Source organism: Erpetoichthys calabaricus, chromosome 15, assembly GCF_900747795.2.
Source record: "Erpetoichthys calabaricus chromosome 15, fErpCal1.3, whole genome shotgun sequence".
NCBI classification, from domain to species: Eukaryota; Metazoa; Chordata; class Cladistia; order Polypteriformes; family Polypteridae; genus Erpetoichthys; species Erpetoichthys calabaricus.
The window spans coordinates 60,348,927-60,373,460 of record NC_041408.2 but is presented as its reverse complement, the minus strand read 5'-3'; the positions used below and the strand labels follow the sequence as shown (position 1 = coordinate 60,373,460).

General features: G+C 38.1%; 1 protein-coding gene across 4 annotated transcripts in view; it reads left to right on the top strand.

Moving 5' to 3' along the window:
• The window catches only part of smoc2 (SPARC related modular calcium binding 2), a 243,248-nt gene that overhangs the window by 39,562 nt on the left and 179,152 nt on the right, over positions 1-24,534 (top strand). The gene's annotated exons all lie outside the window — the stretch shown is intronic.

The window sequence follows — 24,534 nt, the reverse complement described above, 5'->3', positions numbered from 1 at the left end:
CTGGAACAGGAAAATGATGAAAAAGAAAAGGGAAGAGTTTTGAATAGCCCTAGTGCTTGACTAGGGAGGAATCTAATATTTAAGGCCTCATGGTCAAGTATGCAAGGGCTTGCTTTATACACTGGTCAGAATATAGATAGAGTTGAACATCTGCCAATACAACCTACATCCTGAAGCGGACAAAACAGTCACCATGATGTTATAGGGAGAAACAATATGATCCAAAACCGAAAATGCAAGAAAGGTTCCAAACTTCCTCATTCAGGAAAGTTTATACCCTGGCGGAAAATAAATGACAAGCCTTTTCCTGAAAACTATACTGTGTCTCAAAGCCTCTAGTTAAAATAACTAGTGTGATTTCAGTTGCTGATACACATGATCAGGCTCATCATGTCATGACATAATGGTCACTTTGGATCTTGTAATACAGTGTAAGATTGTCAGCCAAACATAAGAACATACAAAATGAGAATAAATGATTAAAATGCACAAAACTAACACATAAGCTTGCATAGCTGGCTACTAAATTTATCACCTACGTTGTTTTCTAAACACATGACAGGGTCCTCCACATTAATGAGCTGTTTCCCACGCAGTGTGAAGTGAATAATAATTGAGGGGGTGAAGATTTAATGTGGGACAGTCTTAGCATGTAATCACTTGACATTGCTGATTGTCCTTGTTGGCACAAGTTCTGGTTAAGCCTGGATAGAAATTGGGGGTACGTGGATGGGAATGAAGTCATGGTATGTAATGATGAGTGCAATGATTCACACGATATTGAATTTGCAGCAAAATGCAGTATTTTGCTTCATAAAAACTCACTAAATAAATTGAGTGTTACTTTCAGCTAAATTTTTGCCAATCTCAACTAGAAGAAAGGTGTTTAGTTCATGTCTGGAAATATTTTCATGCATTAATTGCCCATGAGTCTGCCTGTCTTTAAGTGTAAGATCTCTGTTGAAAAAAATATCACCAGAAGTTTGTGTATCGTCAACTAGGATAAAGCTGATGGCAGGTGATAGTGGGGTTGGGAACGAGTTGACAGCAGTGGCATTCCATGTAGTTCTGTTTTGTGGTGGAGAAAAACACGGTCATTTACATGATGGTGTGTACTGAAATGTTGTCATGAGCACAATATGCATCATGTCACATCACGTATGTTGAAAAAATGTACTATCCTCCACTGCGGTGTTGTGATTGGGAAGCATAAATACAGTTGATTTTACCGGTGTAGAACAGTATGTGTTACATGCGTTACACAGCTGCATAAAAGAACACGGTGTCACAATAAACAGACACCAACGTCATGAAAAGGTTTGGGGAAGCCACCTGAGTAATATTCCCTGACTGCAAATGGGTAATTTGCTAGCACTGATGGGCTCAGAACAGAGTCCAAAACAGAACCGAATAGGTTAGTCAAATGTGACGGCTTTAAAGGCCAGAAAAGGAAGTGAAGTCATCAAGGGTGGAAGGAGAAGGGTCCTCTTCCATAGACTCGGATCCGGACGTGACGTTATCAAAAGGGCCGGAACTGGAAGTCTCTTCGGTCATGGGTTCTACACCGGAAGTGATGTCATCAGGAGGGCTGGAACTGGAAGTGATGTCATCAAGGTCGGAACCAGGAGTGATGTCATCAGGGCCAGGCAGAATTTCCCGTGAACGGTCTGCAGGAAAGTGAGAAAAAAAGTCAGTGCACTCCGTCACTCCCTGGTTTCGCGTGGAATTACTCTCATTTAGACCCTTTAGCTGCCTCCCATGCACACATTTGTGACAACAGGTAAATACGGAAGTGTGAGTGAAGCTTTAGGAAGCAATACTCTTATTTTCCACCACCCAAAAATTAATTTAAAACCCTAAAAACCTCTTCAATAATTGTACGTCCCCAGGAACTTGGTGCTACTCACCCTTTCCACAGTTGCACCGTCAATGATCAGTGGGGGGTGATGTGAATGACCTCTCCTGAAATCGACCACTATCTCTTTGGTCTTTCCCACGTTCAGGAAGAGATTGTTGTCTTTACACCACAGGACCAGTTGGCTCACCTCGTTTCTGTAGTTGGCTTCGTCATTGTTGGTGATGAGGCCAACCACGGTTGCATTGTCCTCAAACTTGACAATGTGATTGGAACTGTAGATTGGTACACAGTCGTGGGTCAGCAAAGTGAAGAGCAACAGGCTGGGCACACACCCTTGTGGGGCCCCTGTGCTCAACGTGATGGTCTTAGAGGTGTTATTGCCGACCCACACATTTTGTGACCTTCCTGTAAGAAAGTCCAACACCCGGTTGCAGAGAGAGGTCTTGAGTCCCAACTGGCTGAGTTTTTGTATTAGCTGCTGGGGATTTATTGTGTTGAATGCTGAACTAAAATCTAAGAACAATATTCACACATAGGAGTTGTTTGAGTCCAGGTGGGTGAGGGCTGGATGGAGAGCATCTAGACAAGCATTACCTATAGTTAGATTCTTTCATGATAAAAGACAGCATTCTTGGTAGACAGCGGAGCTAGGTGAGGACCTTGGATCAGAGTTCCTTCAAAGGTTAACTGGAAATAATGAGAGCTTTGGAAATGAACCAAGGTGAATTTTTCATCCACTTTCACAAACATAAAACACACGACTATATGACTTTGAAATATAAATGCCAGGCTTTGCCTCTTGTTTGACCTACAGTTTTACACTTGAAACCAAGCTGTAAGAAGCCCCTGACCTTACTTGAAGCTTACCATGTGATGCAGCAATGTCTCAATTATCCTCGTATTCCAGGGTTCATTGTGTTTGAACTGGCAGGTCGAGCCATGACTAATGATAAACTGTACATTGTGTGAAATGCCTTGATTTTTCAGGGGGAAAAGAATTTGTTGAAAGATGATTTCCTATGTCCGTAGTATTCACATGTTGAATAAGCATCTGTCATCTTATATATAAGAAGACTATAAACGTAAGCATGCTTGTCTGTTCATTTAAAACAACAGTTCAATCCTCTGACACCCTAGTTTGCTTAAGATTTGATTTGTTCCAGCTGGTTTCAAAATTTCATAATGAAAGATAAAAAAATGATTCATTTTTGTGGTTAAGGGCATTGTAGGGTGTAGCTTTCCAGGTGCCGATATTATCACTTGTGTGAAGGATCTTCCACATTCACTGACAATTTTGACATCAATGAGTTTCAATTTGTTAGCTTTAGAAACAGCTAATTTTTGCCTGAGTTCATCCATCTGGACAGGTGATTTGTTTGGCAGTTAAAAATGCCTTTGTTATTTGATATGACCGGCTTTGTGACTTGACATATTTGAAACACATTTTAACTAAGACCATCCGTTTAACACATTTAATTTTCACTGATGGTTTTAGTTAAGTTATTATATTTATTCCTAAGATTTAGTAAAATCTTTGATAAAGACAATATGATTGAAACATTGTGCATTTCAATTTATACCATTCTTCAAACATTATAAACAAGCAGTATCATGTTGCCATTATTTTCAAATAAAACTTTCCTGGTTTCTGGTGCAGGGTTACTAGTTAGTAATGGGAGAATTGAGTTTGACCTTTTTTTATATGCACTGGGGTCCTGACAGGTTTATTTTTTGTGGAATTAGTATAATACGGGGGTTCATTTTTTGTGTTAACAACTGGCCTTGGCAAAAGGCTATTCATAGTTCGACATTTACTTAATAATATTTAAAAGAGTTAGGCACCAGGTGCAAATCTACAGTATATATGTGTGTATTTCTACATACCTATTAATGCCTTATATTTTGTGTTTTATTTTGATTGCTGTGTATTTGTAAATATTTGCAATAATGAAGGTGTGTCAATGAAATAGCACAATACACTAAATTAATTTATTCTTTAATTTTGACATATAACATATTGCTAATTTGATGTCCTAATGTGAAATGTGTGACCCCTACACTGGAATGGGGTCTTATCGAGGGGAGGTGCCTACCTTAATGACAATGTCCCCCAAATAGCATAAGACTGCTCCTGGATGCTGAATACATTGTTGGCATAAAATGTGACTTAATTTGTTAGTTTGATATTTTTTTCCCAATCATAAATTAACAAAATTAACAATATGGGATGCATCAAACGTCTGAACCCTGTACCAAATGCAGAAAAATGTATGTAAATAACATTCTCCTACTGTTAAAAATAATATACACATTTAGTACCTCTTTGTGCAGTATATTTATTAATCATGGGAAATCAGAACATATTCTCCAGTAAAATCTTATTAATTTTCTTTTGCCTAAAAGTTTCAGTGATTAATAATTATGCTGTTGATTTTAACAATTAAGGCAACATTCATCCAGGAATTAATGTTTTTTGGAGGTGTATATCATTTTTACTATAAGGTTTCTGTGGAATGTTCATATTTTCTAGGAATTAAAAATGTTACAATAGGTTTGAATACACAATGGGAGGTCTGAAAATCTTATGAGAAGGATTTAGGAGTCGTTGTGGACTCAACACTATCAACTGCCAGACAGTGTTCAAATGCCATTAAGAAGGCAAACAGAATGTCAGGTTATATAGCGCACTGATGTGTGGAGTACAAGGCCAAGGAGGTTCTGCTCAAGCTTTATAACACACTGGTGAGGTCTCATCTGGAGTACAGTACTGTGTGTAGTTTTCGTCACCAAACTACAAAAAGACATAGTAGCTCTAGAAAAAGTCCAGAGAAGAGCAGCTAGGCTGATTTTAGGGCTACAGGCGATGAGTTATAAAGAAAGATTAAAAGAGCTGAACCTTTTTAGTTTAAGAAAAAGAAGATTAAGAGGTGACATGATTGAAGTGTTCAAAATTATGAAGGAATTAGTCCAGTGGATCGAGACTGTTACTTCAAAATTAGTTCATCAAGAGTGTGGAGGAGACATAGTTGAAAACTTAAGGGTAAATTTTGCACAAACATTAGGAAGTTTTTTCTTTACAAAGAGATCCATAGACACAAGGAATAAGTTACAGGTAGTGTGGTAGATAGTAAGACTTTAAGGACCTTCGAAACTAAACTTACTTTTATTTTAGAAGAATTAAGTTGGATAGAACCGAAGAGTTGTGTTGGGCTGAATGGCCTGTTCTCGTCAAGATTGTTCTAATCTATCATTGGAGCCAACTGACTGGTAAACTGACAAGACAACACAGGAAAAAAATGCTGGAAATGCAGGTACACATCTCAATGTTCTAGTTAATCAAAAAATGAATCTTGAGGATGTGGTAGCAGATGGTGTTGAAAACAACAGTTAGGTAAAACATGCAGAGCGATCCTGCTTCAGCAATGGAAGAGGACGAAATTTTCAATGCAAACAAAGTATTTTCTGGATTTTCGTGACGCGGGAATCCAGGCTGGAAAAATATAAAAAGGTGGCTTGTGATTAGATTTTGTATTATCTGGGAAGAAAGAATTCACACAAGTGATTAACACTTCAGCATGTACAGGACAGTACTGCTCACACAATGCTAACAGAAGGGTTGAAATCCACGTGTTTACTTAAAAAACATCCTTAGAAATGTGAAAATAGCAGCAGACAAACAACCTTCATTTTACAAAGTGTCTTTTATAGAGTGAACACCATCACAAAAGTCTTTTCAAGTCCGAGTCTTTAGCACAACTATTTCCATTTATATTTTTTTTTACAGCTGGAGCGTCTCATGCAGTTTAAATAATTAATTCAGGGTCACATAGTGGGTAAAATGTAGGGACAATATTGGCAGCCTTGTGGATAAAATACAATGCTTTTGTCACTAGGAAAAGGGGGCCAAATGTGAGTAAAGTGAAAAGATGAGAGAGCAGGCATTGAAAGGGCAAATTCAGCACAAAAGACCTCAAGGAGAGATGCAGACACTGGACCACAGCACAGCTAGTTTGTCTGGACGCAGATACAAGGAGGTTTTGTAACAATACAGAATATAGGAGAAGCAGAGTCCAGATCAGAGTGATTTGAAAAGAGTAAAGTAGTGAAAAGAGAAGAAAAGAACATTGCTCTTACCTTTAGAGATGAGGGTACAAGAGAGGAGAATGCAGCCCATTATTTTTTCATGCGAAAAGTTTGCTCTGATGAAGCTAAAGTTTTGATCACGTCAAGGCAATTCATCACTTTGGCTTGCAGACAGTGTTTGAGATGAGCAGGCCAAGATCTGGGGGTGGCGAGGGGGTAGAAGATTAGTCTTGAGTGCCTGCAGTTCATTGTAGTGTCAGAGTCGTGAGATTCTGTGGGGTTGGCTAGGGTGGGGCTGAGCAGCTGTACACTGTGCAGTGGGTGGGCCATTTGAATGAGAGTGTTAAACAAATAAGTGGTTTAGTCAGCTACACCTTGGAAAGTGTTTATTTTTCTATTATATTTAATCTAACTCTATTTTTCTGATTACAGCTGTGAAGAAATATGGACATGATTATCTGTATAAAAAATAAAAATTATAAAAATGATGAGGGAGTGTATGGCAGTATTACCAAGTAGCACTCAATATAGCAATCAATGAACATGCTCACTTTTTCCCAAATCTTTAGTCACATTAATTTTTACCTTACCGCCTTATACAGTATACTCTTCCATTCTTGTTCTCTCTTGTTTGTTGGGGAAAGGAAATCACTATGTGACTGTTAGACGGGACGCTTCATTCATTCATTTATTTTTCTCTGCTTATCCAAAACTGGCAACATTCTTAACAGTAAAGCCCATATGTCCCTTTTCCCAGCCATACTTGCCAACTCATACAGTAGGATCCCAAGGTCTTCCCAGGCCATCTGGGAGATATAATCCGCCCAGCGAGCCCTGGGTCTTCCCTGGTGTCTCCTCCCAGCTGGTAATGCCCATAAAACCACCAAAGTGAGGCATTCATATCAGATGCCTGAACCACCTCAAATAGCTCCTCTCGAAGAAGAGGGACAGCAGCTCTAGTCCAAACCTCTCCAAGATGTCTGTGCTTCTCACCCTATCGCTAACAGAGAGCCCAGCCTCCCAACAAAGAAAACTCATTTTGGCCACATGTGCCCGTGATCTCATTCTTTCAGCCATTACCCAAAGCTCATGACCATAGGTGAAGGTAGGGATGTAGATTGACTGGTAAATTGAGAGCTTCACCTTCTTCATCACTGCAGATCAGTATAGCAACCAAATAACTGTCTGTCAGACTCACTATCCCTTTTTCTCACTCACTCATGAAAAAGACCCCGAGGTACTTAAACTCCTCCACTTGGGGTAATAACTCACCTCCCACTTAGTGAGGACATTCCACTTTTTTTAGGATACTTAATACATTACTATTTTTTGCTTTACTTAGTAATAATAGATACTTCAAAAACGTAAAAGTTAAAAGATCATACACAAGCTAGACTGATAAAATAAAAAGTAAGGTAAAAAAACTATTTCAAAAGAGAGTTACAGTGAATTATCAATATTATTTCAAAAAAGCTACAAAAAGATTAGTATTTATGATACCTTGCCATAAAGGAGAGAACAGTGTAAAAGCTTGCTGATTCTAGAGTCATATATTGCAGAGGCGTTAGCTAATTCCAAAGAAATTTGCAAGGCAGGGGACGTGGAACCAACATAGCTGAGGTGTTATTGTAGACAGCTTCTTTCAAAATTTATTGTTGCACATTCAAATATAATACATTTGTTTGTACAGAGCTCATTCCACATGAAAACGTAGATTCAGGCATGATGTAAGATACAACATGAATAATAAACATCAAGCAGTAGTAAGATAGCATGCAGAATCCAAGTATGTTCTGATTAATATGGGGGTACCAGATACACAACACTTACTTACCAATACAATACATTTCTCATATAAAGGAACAGAGTTTTCCTTTTCCTTATTTTTTTCGCACAGGCAATATTTGAGTTTAGCTGAACAGCACTCTCAAGATACTGCAACTGACATATGTAGTATCTGATTGGTACAGAAGTGTTGGGCATACTTACTTACCCTCCCAGTAAACTTGGTGTAAAGAACTAGATGTTATATAATAAACCGAGGCTGTAGACCAGTGGTTTTCACTCTCAATCCTTGGGAATTCCTGTGGCTTTTATTCCAGCCAGTTTCACAACCAATGAGTCATTTTCCCTCTAATTAATCTGTCTGCTTAATTAGCTGTTTTTTTCTATCATAAGAAATTTAGAAATGTTTGTATTTTTCCAAAGTTTTAGGTTTTTAACTTTTTTGTTGTTTTCATGTTAATTCTAAAAGCCTCATATTGACAATTAACAAGAAGTGGAGTAGACGCCAAGGGGGACTGCACAGAATGCTGAAGTTACTTCAGTATTAGTGAATAATGGCTTAAATAACCAATAAATTAAAATGATTATGGAAATCTTCAAAAACAAGTTTATAAAATGTGCTACGTTAATTCCTTATAGTGCTGATTAATACCTGCTACATTACAAAAAAAAACTTAAAAGTTATGAAATTTCTAGTTTAGTCGTCATTCTGTGTCATTCACTTTTATGTCTATTTAATTCATTATTAATTGTCATTATTAGGACACGATTAAGGGAGAAAACTCCATACAGTAAAAGGTGAATTAACAGTAAAATAACAAAAGAGAGTGAAACCAAAAACAATTGCAAAACTACAAATAGTTTTTTATGAATGCCTCACTATTAGAAAATGACTTCAAAACCAATAAGTAGTGTATAAAGTGGATCTACAGGGAGATTCACTCGAAAGAGGCCCCAGACATTCTGTTGTAACTCCTGTTAGGATGAAGCACTCTGAACCAAAAAAATACGCTATATACCTTGACGTATGTATAATCAATTGTATTACATGTGATGCTGGAAGTGGTTTCCGTTTTCTGCCAGACACATTTTGAAGCGACTTGGGGGGGAATAACAGCAATTTCACGTGGGATGTTTTCCTTCAAATCTTCCACAGTGCGAGGCTTGTTCCAATAGACTTTTCCTTTGAGCATACACCAAAGGAAGAAGTCTGGTGGTGTCAGATCCAGCACACGTGGTAGCTAAAGCCCCTTTGAAATTACCCTGTTGCTGGAGAAGGACTCAGTTTCTGCCATGATCCTTGCCGATGTGTGACACGTTGCTCCATCTTGCTGGAAGTAACCTTCCGTTAGCTCACGATCATCCAGTTGATTCTGACTGTACACCACCATCCTTATGAGAAGTCGAGTGACTGAGTGAAGGGGTACAGGCGCTATGCACCCAGAAGTTGCAAATGGAGGTTAAATTCCGTGGCGGCTGTCCGGCGCCTACCTCATTGCTCTGACACAGGGGCATCCCGGCTTGTTCGAAGCTCCATATACGGAGAAGCACATTGCATGTGGTTCATTCAGATTGGTTCATCCTAGCAAGAGTTATTACAAAATATATGGGGCCTCTTTCAAGTGAATCTCCCTGTATAACCTGAAAACCAATATCCAGATATAATTGTTAAATAGCAGACAAACAATTTAAAATAAGTCCCAAGCATAGCTCAACAAAATGATTAAAACAATCCACCAACATAATTCACATCACAGTATAAATGTGCTTATGATTTTCCATGATGAAAAATTCACTAATTACAGAATCAAGATCCATATACCATGTGACCCATGGCATTGTGGCAGCCATGTTTTGTAAAATGGCCACCTGCATTAATCAGCCTTCTTACCTTACAAGACACTAACACGTGAGCAATCCAGAAAAATAAACTTTGGGAACTATTCTTGTTTAAATTTTGTATTGCTTTCAAAGCTTTGGTGAATGATTTAACAAATCCTTGTGCAATGACTTTAGCTATTTTTTTTATTTGTCCTTAAAGAAAGAAACCTTGTTCTCCTCCACTTGCTAAACAAAATTTGTCTTATAGGACACACAGTAGTCCATATTTGAACACTACAGTCTGCAGCACTTGTAGCTTACATATAGTGTCCCTCAATAGAAAGTCTACCACTCATTTACGGCAATTATGTAATTCTTTTTACCTTTTCTTAGTTATGTAATATATAATATACAGCACTGTTCATGTCACATCAATTTAAATGAATAATTTGTTTATTAAAATTATTGTTTGTGCCGACACATTTTCAAATATTGTGATCTGAAAATTATTTACTTTTAAAACAGATTTACTATATTCCTGGATAAAAACACAAGAATAAAGTAAACTAAAAATAGCAGAATATTGGTACTTTACTGTACTAGCCCCTTAAAACCAAAGACAAAAGAAGTATATTGGGTCAAATGTATCCAGAGCTTCATTCTTCATAATGGTTACTGAAAGAAAATTCCTGAATCCAGGGCCAAACCAAGGGTTAAAGAGGCTGAGTAGCCTGGTAGCTCAAAAAAAGGGCTGAATGCCAGGTGCCCAAGCTTTGCCACTCATTGTGTAACTTTAAACGAGTTATTTAATCTCTTTTTCTAAAGTCCTCTAAATGAAGAACTCATACCGAGGCTCTTTTGTGCAGGAGGTGAATCTTTTGCTCTGTGTTCAGTTCAGTGTTTCCAATATGTAATATATTTCATAATTTTCAGATTATTTCTGATGTGTTTTCAAGGGCCTGCCTTATATAAAAAATATATACCCAGCAACCTTCCTGAAAGAATTATCAATACAAAAGTTGAGCTATTACAGTTGAGGCACATTAAAAACTCTTGTCATTATATGCTTTATCAAATATCTAGAATCGCCAATTAAACATCTTCATAGTTGACCAATTTACAACCAATTGAGAAGAAAGCTATAGTTGTGAATATGCTGAATAAGTACATACAGATGGAGTGGGAACAGCTACCCAGAGTAAAAGAAACTTTTCAGAAGGGTCTCATCTTTTCTATATCTTATGGAAGGTTACTTTCAGGGGTTTAGACACTTTTATGGCTGACTTACATTTGATTACTTCAATTATTATTCAAGTGGTTTGTGAAATCCACCACTACACTATATGTGCTGAAGGGTCCCTGGGAGGATGAAAGAAGGTAGAGATGCTGATGGTTTGGAGGATAGATTATGGAGAACCTGTGTAGCTGAAAGGAACAAGGAGAGTGTGAAGGCTGCACAGAGGTCAGGAAGGTGACAAGAGCATCAGGAAATTAGGAACCCTGAGATAAAGAGGAGAGGAGATCACAAAGAGATAGCAAAAACCACCGTTATAATTGAATATGAAGTGGGGAAATGACAAAAGGTGAGCTTTGACTCCTCTATAAGTTGGGAAATTTGCTTAGGCGTGGTAGGGTTAAGTGATTACTCATGCTTAGTAAATTAATAAATACACCAAACTGTGTAAAAGGCAAACTACACATTGGGCTGGTGTATCTGTCTCTTCCGTCTTCTGTGCTTGTTTCTGTATAATGACAAACTGTTGAAGTGAATTGTCCAAACAAAAAGCTGATCACGAGTTAACACGATCTGATGTTTATAAAATTGAGTTTTCTCCAAGACAGAATAGGTCTGTGGCCTTCAAAAGATGCTATTCAAGTAGCCCAGTATTGTTACTGGTATATCCAGTACCGTCTTACTTTAATCCAGCTATGCCACATACAGTATAATAGCTGCTGGCTTCAGCAGCAGCAGGTCCTAAAAGGGAGAGCTGGCAAAGAAAAACTGTAAATATACAATACAAAACACTATTTTCAATATATAACAATATCCCCAGGGAGGGATGACTGTAGACACTCAACTTGTAGTAAAAGGGTAAACAAGGATCTTAACAAATGAAAGATTTATTAATAAAAATGGAAAAATACACAGAAAGGCTCAAAAGAATAATAAAAGGCACAAAGGGATTGCCTAACTGGCATACTTCAACAATCAACTCCCAATAAAATGTCTAAAACTCAGAATCCTTAAAACAAAGCACAATATAATCAAAAATACAGAAAACATACCTGTAATATAGAAAGCACAATATTCAGCACATCTCCAAGAAATGAATGATTCCCAAATCCAGAGCCTTCTCAGCCTATTTAAATCACCTGACAGAAGGCTCAGAAATGATTACAGCAGAGTGGCCCTGCCTCTTGGGACTCCACCCACAAAAAACAAGAAATGTAACCACTTAAAGTGACAATTAAAGTGGCAATTACAAAATCACATATGAATACAGCAAAAATAACAAGTAGACAGGAAAATAAGAAATAGAAATAAACAAATAACAATAAAACATAAAATACAAGTAACTTCAAACAAATACATAAAACTAATGACTTTCATTATTTAAAAAAACACCTTTGCAGTTGCAGTGCATGAATAGTTTCAATGTGGGATTACATATTAGATAAAGATCTATAGATATTTTAAATTTGTAAAGAGGTAAAGAAGCATTACATTATGTTTATTAATGACATATTAATGAATGTTATTATAAAGTTTTATCAATATCTGAATTATTACTTAGTTACATTTATTAACTTTGTATAATATCTGTTCATGACATACTGATGAAAGTTATTATGAAGTGTTCCTGCTAGTGATTAGCCACATCTACTCTTAGTGGCCATCCCATGTCCAGCAAGGTTTTTTTTAATTCAGCTTCTCAGAATCTGCCATGGTTGTATTATATAAAATCTAAATAGAAAGCTGTTCCAGTTTCAGAATTAATACTGGGCAAGAGATGGACTGCAGAGATGGTGTTTATTTATGCCCCGACAGCAGCCTGACACATTAGTCAGCCTGGTTAGAATAAAAAGCAACAGACATTTGGGTCTTAAAGACTGAAAACTGTTCCATTACCTTTATAAACAAACAACAAAAGAATTCTGCAAACCTTAAATGAACTGACTAACATCTGAGTATACTGTATAATAGAAATATTTTCTGCCCATTTCTGCAGGCAGTTATTTTGCACATTCTTTTAATACATAACTTTTAAAGTTATATCCACAAACACAGAAGACATCCTGACATTCATGGTTTTGTTATGATCACACAATGCAAAAAGTGTTTTCTATGGAAGTGTAATGGAGGATTAAGGAGCTGACGTGTCAGTTGAAACTTAGGTAATGTCAACCAGATGTGATATGAAAATGGCATTCAGGCCCTTACACTAGTAAAAATAGATTTGTTAAACCCTCTCCTTTTTTCAAATATGTCATATGTTTTTAAATATGACAAAATACTTTATGAAGTTTCCAAATGTAATATTCTACTGGCAAAAGACAATGAAACAGAATTTAAAATGAAGGAATAAAGTGATATAAACATCTAGGGCTTGTTCAAAAATCAAAATGTGCACTACAGCTTAAAAAAAAGTAATATTTATGTACAATGAACTTTCTTCATAGACAGTTCTATCTATCTATCTATCTATCTATCTATCTATCTATCTATCTATCTATCTATCTATCTATCTATCTATCTATCTATCAGACATATACTGTGTTTCACACATATTAGATGGCCCACAAATAAAGGTTATAGAAGCATTCAGAAAAGTTAATCTGTAACATCCTATCAGTGTTTTGTCTTAACTATTAAATTAGAAAACATCAGAGGTGGTACTTTTAGGATGCAATTTTTCCATTTCCTCTCTAATTGCATATATTATGTTTGTTATTATTAAAATGTAAGCATACTAGAAATACGGTGTCTAGCACAGCAAGTATCAATCAAAATATACAAGATAGCAATAATTTTGGAATATTCATAGAATTTCTCTCTTTTAAATCATCACAACACATGTAGCTACTGATCTATAGGATTCAATCATAAAAAAGGTATGAATGAAACCACTAGGTTGGAGGTGGGGGTGATAAAGTTATAATTAACAGATTTAAATAGGGACTTTCCAATTTTCCTCATTTTAATTAGGTGATGTACACTACCAAGCGACTGATGTAATGAAAGCCAGGTGCGCAGAGGAAGAATTTATCCTTTGGCGCTATAATGTTCAGTTAAGACTGCTTGCATTAAATGAAAGGGAGAAAAGGATTACCATGTTTTGGGCTTGCAGAGACTTTGTGGAATGACTTGGATTAAACTGGAATTTCTTTTTAATGCTTATGTTTAGGATGAGCTGCTCCTAATTCTGTTGTTCAGCTCATGGGGAACAAATACAATAACAACATCCTCCAGATATTCCTTTCTTTAAAAGACATTATCTGATGATATTTGGTGTAAGTGAAAAAATCATTAACAGATTCAGTTAAATAGAAAAGAATCTTTTCAAATTATAGCTCTAAAGATCTATAGTCTTTAGACCTAAACATTTCACATTTTTATAGTAAGTGAAAGTGTGCCTAAAGCATTTTATAAAACAAGTGGCTATCCAATGTAGCACAACTGTCTCAATTATTTGTACAAGCACTCTTTGCTGACCTACTTAATCCAATTTTAGATAGATAGATAGATAGATAGATAGATAGATAGATAGATAGATAGATAGATAGATAGATAGATAGATAGATAGATAGATAGATAGACAGATGTGAAAGGCACTATAAGATAGATAGATAGATAGATAGATAGATAGATAGATAGATAGATAGATAGATAGATAGATAGATAGATAGATAGATAGTACTTTGTTTATCCCAAGGGAAAGAATAACAACTCATCTCAAAAATACACAAAAAATGGGAGTAAGGTGCCAGTCCATCACAGGGCACAGTCACCACCTTACCTCACCATTTACCTTAAAGCTGATATTACATCATGTGACTTGTACATGGAGAGGATATCAGACTTGGTGAAGGAGTTCTCCTAACTTGACATGCTAAAGTGACAAATTGTTGGACATATCAATTTACGAGACTGCAATGAATTGTCAGCACAGTTTTGCATTTCCAAAGAATGCACGCTCACCTCCTTTCCTGACAACCAATAACGTGCTGCCTGACGGAGCTGTACGAAGGGTTAACAGATATGGCGAAATTCAAGTGCAGTCTCTGTCTTTTTACTTCTTTCTTTCATTCTGCTGTGGTACATAAAATACGAGACAGCAGACAGACGAGCCTCTCTTCTTTTTTCGAGGTCCAAAAAACACCCATGTTTCTTATTCCTCTCCACTGCATTATATTCATTGTACTTTCTTCTGAGCGGTCATGGGTCCTCAGCTCTTGTGCTCACTGAGGCATTCTCCACAACTTAATACAGTGTGAAACCTGTTTGGTATTGTCGGGTGAGTTGTGGACTTGCTGGAGTGAGTTACATGAGTGTGTCATAACTGCCTCTGTAAAATTATGTAAATGAAGTCTGCGACTGAAAAATCTCTGGAAAAGTCGCCTAATGTGACTTGGCCTTAAGTTGCATGTCTTAAGAAAAACTATAGTACCCCAGATTAAAAAAAAAAAGTGCATGGACATGGTTTATAAGTTCAAACTCCTCACAGAAGGATCTATGAGGCAGCAGCGCTAACCACTGCATAATTTCAAATGAATGCCATTTGCTGATATACAGCACACTTTACACGGTGGCTCTGAGGCTAGGGATCTGGACTGGCAATCAGAAGGTTGCCGGTTCGAATCCCCTAAATGCCAATAGGGACTCTGCTCTGTTGGGCCCTTGAGCAAGGCCCTTAACCTACAATTGCTGAGCGCTTTGAATAGTAAGAAAAAGCGCTATATAAATGCAATGTATTATTATTTACATTAACATCATGTCACATTAGATGACTTTTGTAGTGAATTTCAGTGACAGTTTTCGTTTACAAGAGGAACTGCATAGTCTGACATTCCCAGTAACTCATTTATTTTAGTTGTAGGCGTGGGCTCTGTGTGCATGACAACCAAGGAATGCTTATCCAGAAATGCAATGCATATAATGCAGAGATGCGGAATAAAGAACGCAAGTGTTTTGAAACTCACTAACTCAGAGAGGCTCATCTGTCTAATGTCCTGTATTTGTAATACTGCGACAGAATAAAAAAAAGGGCAGAGGTTGTGGCTGAACTCGCCATAACTGTTAACCATTCCTATGGTAGCAGCTCCATCAGGCAACACGTTATTGGCTGTCAGAAAAAGAGGCATTCTGTAAAATCATCACCAGTTGTTAAAATTCACAAGATTCACATACCCTATGACTAGAAGTAGCAGAATGTGACATTGGCTTTAGACATGCTTGGAGCAGTAGTATACAGACTTTGCAAGCATAATGAGATTACAAGAGACCAGAAAATAATGAGAAATATGCATGCAAAAATATGCTGTATATACATAAAAATCTGTGCACATATACACTAAATTATTTTTTTTTTATTATATACACTAAATTAATATTCTTTTCGCATAATATTTTGCATTCTTTCTGGTTGAGATGAATGTAAATGGTAATATGGTGCAAATTATAATAACATAAGCCAAACTCGGGAAATTCCACGGAGGGGCAGATGAAAATAAAATTCCAGTTCAGACAGATGTCAGATAATATAACACAGTACAGGCCTGTATTCTTTACGAAAGGTCAAAGTGTAGTTTACTAACTGGTCATTGCACAATTAACTACAGTGCAGGGACTTTGTTATAGTTATATGATAATCATGCTGAACATACTGATGGATATTATTGTCATTTTGTTCTGTTATTTGTTAAAATCTGAAGCTGATTTTAGGATGGTAGAGTGGCTTACCTGCCTATATGTGGACTCTTTTGGCAGGGTGCAGTCTGCATACTCTCATAGTAGTTTTAATCTCTGGCTTTAGATTTTCCGCTGCTAAGATGACTGGCAACTGTAAACTAGCACTGTGTGATTGACTGAGTGGCGTGAGTGAGTGAAGTAAATGAGTGAGTGAGTGTTGCTCTGTCCTTGAAAGTCATCAGCCATGCACTTACATCCCACCTAGTGCTTGGTCATGCTCCCTCTGACCCTGTGCTGGCACAAACATGTTCATAAAAACGGATTGATGGAAAAATGTTCACAATATTGCACCAGATTTGAAGGCCATTTTACCCACGCTCTGAATTGTAATTGTAATAATTGTGGCACAAGCAGCTGATAATTTTGTTTAACCAGCCATTTCGAAGCATATCATTAAGAGTTCTTTTCAATGACATATGAATCACTGTACTTGCAGCTGTCATGTCAGCATTCCAGGAAAGTATTGTGCAATTGACATCCATCTCATTGTTATTTTATTCATTCATTATACAAAATATAGAACTTTGTAAATATTAATTGCCTTTATCAGCACTAACTAGTAACTGAAGCTGGTTTTAAACGTTTAAATAAAAGTCATTCAAAAAAATATCCAAAGTGTGCATCAACCCCACTGCTTTGGAATAATATATGTCAATGAATTTATATTAGTGTACCTTAAAAACTATTCTTGTTAAACTTGTAACACCTCTGTTCTAAACTGCCAAACTGTTAGACTTATTAACTTCAGTTTTTTAAACATTTGTTTATTTTTAATAGCTGTTGTAGTAGCTGTGTGATTAAAACAAAATTGCATTTAGAGAACATGTAACTATTGAATCAAGTTCAAACTGGCCACTGTGTAATGCCCTACAACTGACTTAGATTTTATGTATTTATTTTTTAATACGTGTTCCTCTTTGTTAACATTGTTGCTGTTATTAGAACTAATTATTAGTTGCACCTCTGCCTGTCTAGTACTATAGATACACAGATGGATAAAAATTAATTTTAATTCTTCAGTCCAGATACACATTGTCTCACTTATACAGTCAGTCAGTCATTTTCCAACCCGCTATATCCTAACACAGGGTCACGGGGGTGTGCTGGAGCCAATCCCAACCAGCACAGTGCGCAAGGCAGGAACAAATCTTGGGCAGGGTGCCAGCCCACCGCAGGGCACACACACACACACACCAAGCACACACTAGGGACAATTTAGGATCGCCAATGCATTTAACCTGCATGTCTTTGGATTGTGGGAGGAAACTGGAGCACCCAGAGGAAACCCACGCAGACATGGGGAGAACATGCAAACTCAGGTCTCCTTACTGCGAGGCAGCAGCGCTACCACTGCGCCACCGTGCTGCCCACATCACTTATAGACATTAAACATAATTATACATTATTTCTGTTATTTCTATGTTGGTTCAACTGCACATCTGTCTATATATATAGCTATATCCACAGTATCTATATTCATGATATGCTATATACACCGATAGCCGCAACAGTAAAATCACCTGCCTAATAATGTGTAGCTCCCACTGATGCCACCAAAAGATATGTGAAACATTGAGGCATGGACTCCACAAGACTGTCCTGTGGTATCTGACACCAAGACCTTAGCAGCATATCCTTTAAGTCCTGTAAGTTGTGAGGTAGGGCCTCCATGGATCAGACAATCCCGCTGAAGAGATTGAGTTCTGGGGAATTCGAAGGACAAGTCAACACCTTGACCTCTTCATTATGTTTTTCAAACAATTCCTGAACAATTTTTGCAGTGTAGGAGGGCACATTATCCTGCTGTAAGAGGCCACTGCCATTAGGGAATAGCGTTGCCATGAAGGGGTGTATGTGCTCTGCAACAATCTTTAGGTAGGTGGTACATTTTAAAGTAACATCCACATGAATGCGATGACCCATGGTTTACCAACAGAACACCGCCCAGAGCATCATGCTGCCTTCACTGATAGATAGATAGATAGATAGATAGATAGATAGATAGATAGATAGATAGATAGATAGATAGATAGATAGATAGATAGATAGATAGATAGATAGATAGATAGATAGATAGATACTTTATTAATCCCAAGGGGAAATTCAGATTCTCCAGCAGCAGCATACTGATACAAAAAACAATATTAAATTAAAGATTGATAATAATGCAGGTAAAAACAGACAATAACTTTGTATAATGTTAACGTTTACCCCACTGGGTGGAATTGAAGAGTCACATAGTTTGGGGGAGGAACGATCTTCTCAGTCTATCAGTGGAGCAGGACAGTGACAGCAGTCTGTCACTGAAGCTGCTCTTCTGTCTGGAGATGACACTGTGTAGTGGATGCAGTGGATTCTTCATAATTGATAGGAGCCTGCTTAGTGCCCGTCGCTCTGCCACAGATGTCAAACTGTCCAGCTCCATGCCAGCAATAGAGCCTGCCTTCCTCACCAGTTTGTCCAGGTGTGAGGCGTCTTTCTTCTTAATGCTGCCTCCCCAGCACACCACCGTGTAGAAGAGGGCGCTCACCACAACCGTCTGATAGAACATCTGCAGCATCTTATTGCAGATGTTGAAGGACGCCAGCCTTCTAAGGAAGTATAGTTGGCTCTGTCCTCTCTTGCACAGAGCATCAGTATTGGCAGTCCAGTCTAATTTATCATCCAGCTGCACTCCCAGGTATTTATAGGTCTGCACCCTCTGCACACAGTCACCTCTGATGATCACGGGGTCCATGAGGGGTCTGGGCCTCCTAAAATCCACCACCAGCTCCTAGGTTTTGCTGGTGTTCAGGTGTAGGTGGTTTGAGTCGCACCATTTAACACAGTCATTGATTAGGTCCCTATACTCCTCCTCCTGCCCACTCCTGATGCAGCCCACGATAGCAGTGTCGTCAGCGAACTTTTGCACGTGGCAGGACTCCGAGTTGTATTGGAAGTCCGATGTATATAGGGTGAACAGGACCGGAGAAAATACTGTGGCGCTACTGTGTTGCTGACCACAATGTCAGACGTGCAGTTCCCAAGACGCACATACTGAGGTCTGTCTTTAAGATAGTCCACGATCCAATCCACCACACTGGCTTGTCTTCTTCCAATAGTGCATCCTGCTACCTTCTCTTCCTCAGGTAAATGACACCCATGCACTTGGCCTTCCACACAATCTTAAAGAAAACACAATTCATCAGACCAGGCCACCTTCTTCCATTGCTCCATTGTCCAATTCTGATGGTGGACAGGGGTCAGCATGGGCACTCCAACTGGGGGGTAGCAAGCTGCCCTGTGTGTTCTGACACCTTTCTCTCATGGCTGGCATTGTACAGTATTTGTCAGCAATTTGTGCTACAGGAGATTTTTGTGGGCTCAAACCAGACAAGCTAGCCTTCACTTCCCATGCACATCAATGGAACTTAGATGACCCTGTCGACAGTTCAATGGTTATCCTTCATTAGGCCACTTCTTTTACATACTGACCACTGCATTTTGGGGGCACCCCACAAGATCTGTCATTTTGGAGATGCTCTGACCCAGCCCTGTACATCACAGTTTAGCGCTTGTCAAAGTTATTTAGCTCGTTATGTTGCCCAATTTTCCTGCTTCCAACACATCGTCCTCAATAACTGACTGTTCACTTGCTTCCTAATATATCCCACGCTTTACCAGGTGCCATTGTGATGAAACAATCAATGTTATTTAATTCATCTGTCAGTGGTTTTAATGTTGTGGCTGATCGGTGTATATATTGTGTGCTGAAAACACAGCATACAGTGGATATCAAAAGGCATGTGAAGTATTTATTAATTATTTTTCCAAAAATAATCCATGTGTTTTTCACTTAAATGTTATTTCTAGTTACAATGTCTTATTAAAGACAAAAGAGTCCGACAGGAATTGTCTGGTTAAAATTTCAATAATGGAGTTACAGTAAGACTTTTACCCACTGTACATTGGTATTTCTGGGATACTTCTGTCCCTGTAGATATGTGGATGGCTTCAATTAGTATGTTTAAGACACAACTACTCTGGACACAGTCTGGGGTTCATACAAGCCTTTTTTCATTTCATCTCGTCTCATTTTCTGAAATCACTTTTCAGAAGCAGCCCACAATTCTCTGTCCCCAGCTACAGATTCCAGCTCTTCCAGGCATTCCCAATTTAGTTAAGAGATTTAATCCCTCCAGCGTGTCCTGGGTCTGTCACAGGATCTTGGCCCAATGGGACGTGTCAAGAGCAGTTCTAGGGATACCTGCATGGAGGGCATCCTTATGACATGCCCAAACCACCTCTACTTTGAGGCTCTCCTGAATCACTGAGCTTCTCACCCCATTTCTGTCACTTGGACTTGCAATCTAAATTTTCCAGCCTTTACCCCCAAGCTGATGACCATATGTGAGAACAGGAATGTAGAGAGGGTTGACATTTTTAATACCAAATTGGGCTATTTTTGGAAGGGTTAAGCAGGAAAAAATATTGATTTGGAGGTGTGTGGTTTTTTTGTGGTAATTTTCAAAGAGTATGTGCGGTTTTCCAAACCCCCAAAATATATGTCAACATCACCAACTCTCGGTTGGGGAACCCCCTCATCCCATGGACACCAAAAGTGGAACCCCAGATGTCTACAGTGGCAAAAGTCCAGTAGGAAAATCCAGGAACAATGTAAAACAATAAAGAACAAGTATTAAAACAAAATAAATGAATAAAATCTAAGGTAGTTTTAAGACATGACAGAGTGGCCATGAGGTGGTCCACAGTGCCATGAGGCAGGTTTTCAGCTGTTATTGTACTGGAAATATTTGCAGGGCCTGGCAACCCTAGATGTAGATCGACTGGTAAACCAAGAGTTTTGTCTTTAAATTCAGCCCCTACTTCACCACATTTTTTTATTTAAAGAAATATCTTTTTCTTCAAACAAGCACAATTCTTTCTTTCTTTTCTTCCTTTTCATCTCTTTCTCTCCCTCCACTCCAGCTGAGCTTTGTCCTACTCCACTTCGGGCTCTGACTCACTTGGCTGAGCCGGAGGACCTTATTTTAACCTGGACCCAGGAGTACTTCTGCTCCAATGCTTTTTCCTCCAGGAAGCAATTCTAGGTCCAGTGGAACTTCTAGAAAACAGTGCTGCCTCCCAGTGGCAGTTTCTTCTAGTGGCACCTGTGCAACCCAGCAGAACTGCCTGTTGGAACTGTTGGGAGCAAATTATGAGGGAAGCTGTCAAACAGCGAACTGGGGGAAGTCATGTACCGAGGAGGCTGTCTTGGCAGGGTAAGGTCATGCCGTAAGCAACTAGCCAGGATACCAATCTATACACACCTTCCATTACAATGTGTATATATACATAAAAGATGCCATTGTGATGGAACAGGGGCTCAATGAATGTTTTTTAGTGCATATATTGCGCCGATGTACAGTAGTACAGACCTGTTCTTTATTATTGATGTATTCCAGACAGAGTATTTGTGTGTCATTATTTTAATGTCATTTTTTTCTATGTTTTAAGTCTTTTTTGCATTGTCTTTCTGGCTTATTATATTTACTTGGGTGTTGTACCGTGTTAGCCATTGTGAATGTAATGAGAAGTCAAGCAAAATGACACCTTTTATTGGCTAACTAAAAAGATTACAATATGCAAGCTTTCGAGGCAACTCAGGCCCCTTCTTCAGGCTTATTATACAATATTATCTATGTTCAGTATCATTCATACATATTTGGGAGATTCAATTTACTGTTTACTATGTTCAGTGATATCAATGTTACTTTTTCAATCATTTCCTTTTCCTTTTTTCTAATATTCATCCTGTGCTGGGAATAGAAAAATGTACATAGTCCACATAGCTACAAGTAATGGTTAGATTTCTCAAGCCTAATAAATCTAATTAATGGTTGTCAGGGCACAGCAGCATTTGAACACAAGGCAGAAAGCAACCATAGACAGGTGCCATCCTTTTGCAGCAGACCAATTTAAATCACATCTCTCTATATATAAAATCCAATGTCTGTCTGTCTGTCTGTCTGTCCACTTTTCACAAGAGAATTACTTAACAGATTTAGATCTTTTTTTTCTATAATTTTGCGACTTCTTTCATTGCGGTAAGTATTATAGTTTGGTTGCCGCACCAATTTATTTGCACGAATCCAAGAGACGGCTGCGGGCCGAGGGGAGAGGGAGGCGGGACCTCAGGAGTAGGGAGCTGGGTGAGGCCATCCTCATTCACGTGCCAGCCTCCATTCAAGTCGCTGTACCTCTCACCATGTCACGTTTTTGAGAGAGAGATCACAGCTACATTTGTTTTAGAGGGTATCTGCTCATTGGCAGAGACATAACAGCCACATGCTCTTCTTCCCACGCTGGGGACGCTCTCCCATCTGAGCTGAACACGATCAGATATGGTGGCAACTTTTGATGTTGGAGCATACATACCATCCGCTTGGCCAGAGATACCTTGCCAACCTTTTACATTTTTGCCAAAAAGATCACAGCTACATTCTCGCCCCTGATAGCAAAACCAAAAATGTTGTTTATCAAGAGGCCCTCAGATGCGAAAGCTATCAATGTAAATTCTTCTCAATACAAATTATGACTTTTTTTTTGTCCTGTTTCACTACCACGCGGGCAGAACTGCATGGGACAGCTAGTTCTATGCATATAAAGTAATAAACCTTAACATATATTAGTAGTCATTTCATTATACATCTGATGGACCCATTACATCAGCCATTCTATACACTAGTGACAAATGGTGCTTGGATTGACAATGAGCTGAAACAATCACTGGTGTTTGATTAAGAAACCTAAGAATATGGGAGCAGATTTAGATATGGACTACTTTTAGTCAGTGGCGTAGCTAGAGTTCAAGCCGCTTGGGGAGGGCGGTGCTTCAATTTGCCGCCCTCCAACATATCTGAATATGTTAACCTATTTAAATAGAAAATTAAAATGATGTATAGAGAAAAATTAAGATAAATTTTGCATAGATTTATTCATATATAGAGAAACAACAATAATTTTTCACATATAATTATTTATAAGCATCAACTAGACAAGAATATAGTATAGACGCACTAATAAACTGTGTTCTAATTATTAGTGTAATATAATTAAGCTATGAAAACCAGAACCAGTGTAGTGTACAAGTGATAAGTGGGGATGTTTCTGCACAGAGCAAGAATGCATTCGGATTGCTAACGATACGAAATTATAAATTTGTTGTTTATCTTCCTAGAAATTATTATCAGTGTAATGTTTATGCTTATTTTTGTTATTGCCTCATAAATTTCAACTGCTGTGTCTGATGCTGTCACAGAAGGGCAGTCTGAAAATTATTTTTGAAGCATTTGTGGATAAAAATCAGAGAATGTAACTTTTTTCATTCATGAGTGATATTTTTCCGAACACTGCTGCTTATACACGAATTGTACTGTGAATTTCCCCTTGGGATTAATAAAGTATCTATCTATCTATCTATCTATCTATCTATCTATCTATCTATCTATCTATCTATCTATCTATCTATCTATCTATCTATCTATCTATCTATCTATCTATCTATCTATCTATCTATGTACTGAGCCTTTTGGCCAATAATGCTGCCCCCAAAAATATGCCGCCTGGGGTGGACCGCTCCTTCCTCCCGCCCCTAGCTATACCACTGCTTATAGTCAGTAATTGCCATTACTTCTTTAGGAGACAGCAGGTTTCAAAACCTAGTTTAGGAAATAAGAACCTGAAACAGAGAACCTAGTATGGAACACTGACTTGATTTAGTTAATTATTTAATGACATGAGATCTCTTGTGTCTATTCCATTATTGCAAACGGTACCTTTTTGGGAGTATTGCGAACAGTTAGCATGTCCTGGGCAATGCTGTATTCTCCTCCATTATAGAGATGTCTGAAACATACACTGCTTTAGCTAACTTGATGTGCACAGTACATAAGAAATCTGGGAGCTAACTGATACATTAAATAGGCAGTCTGCGTGGTTTTTCAAAAATTAGCTTCAAAGTACCGTAATCTTCTTG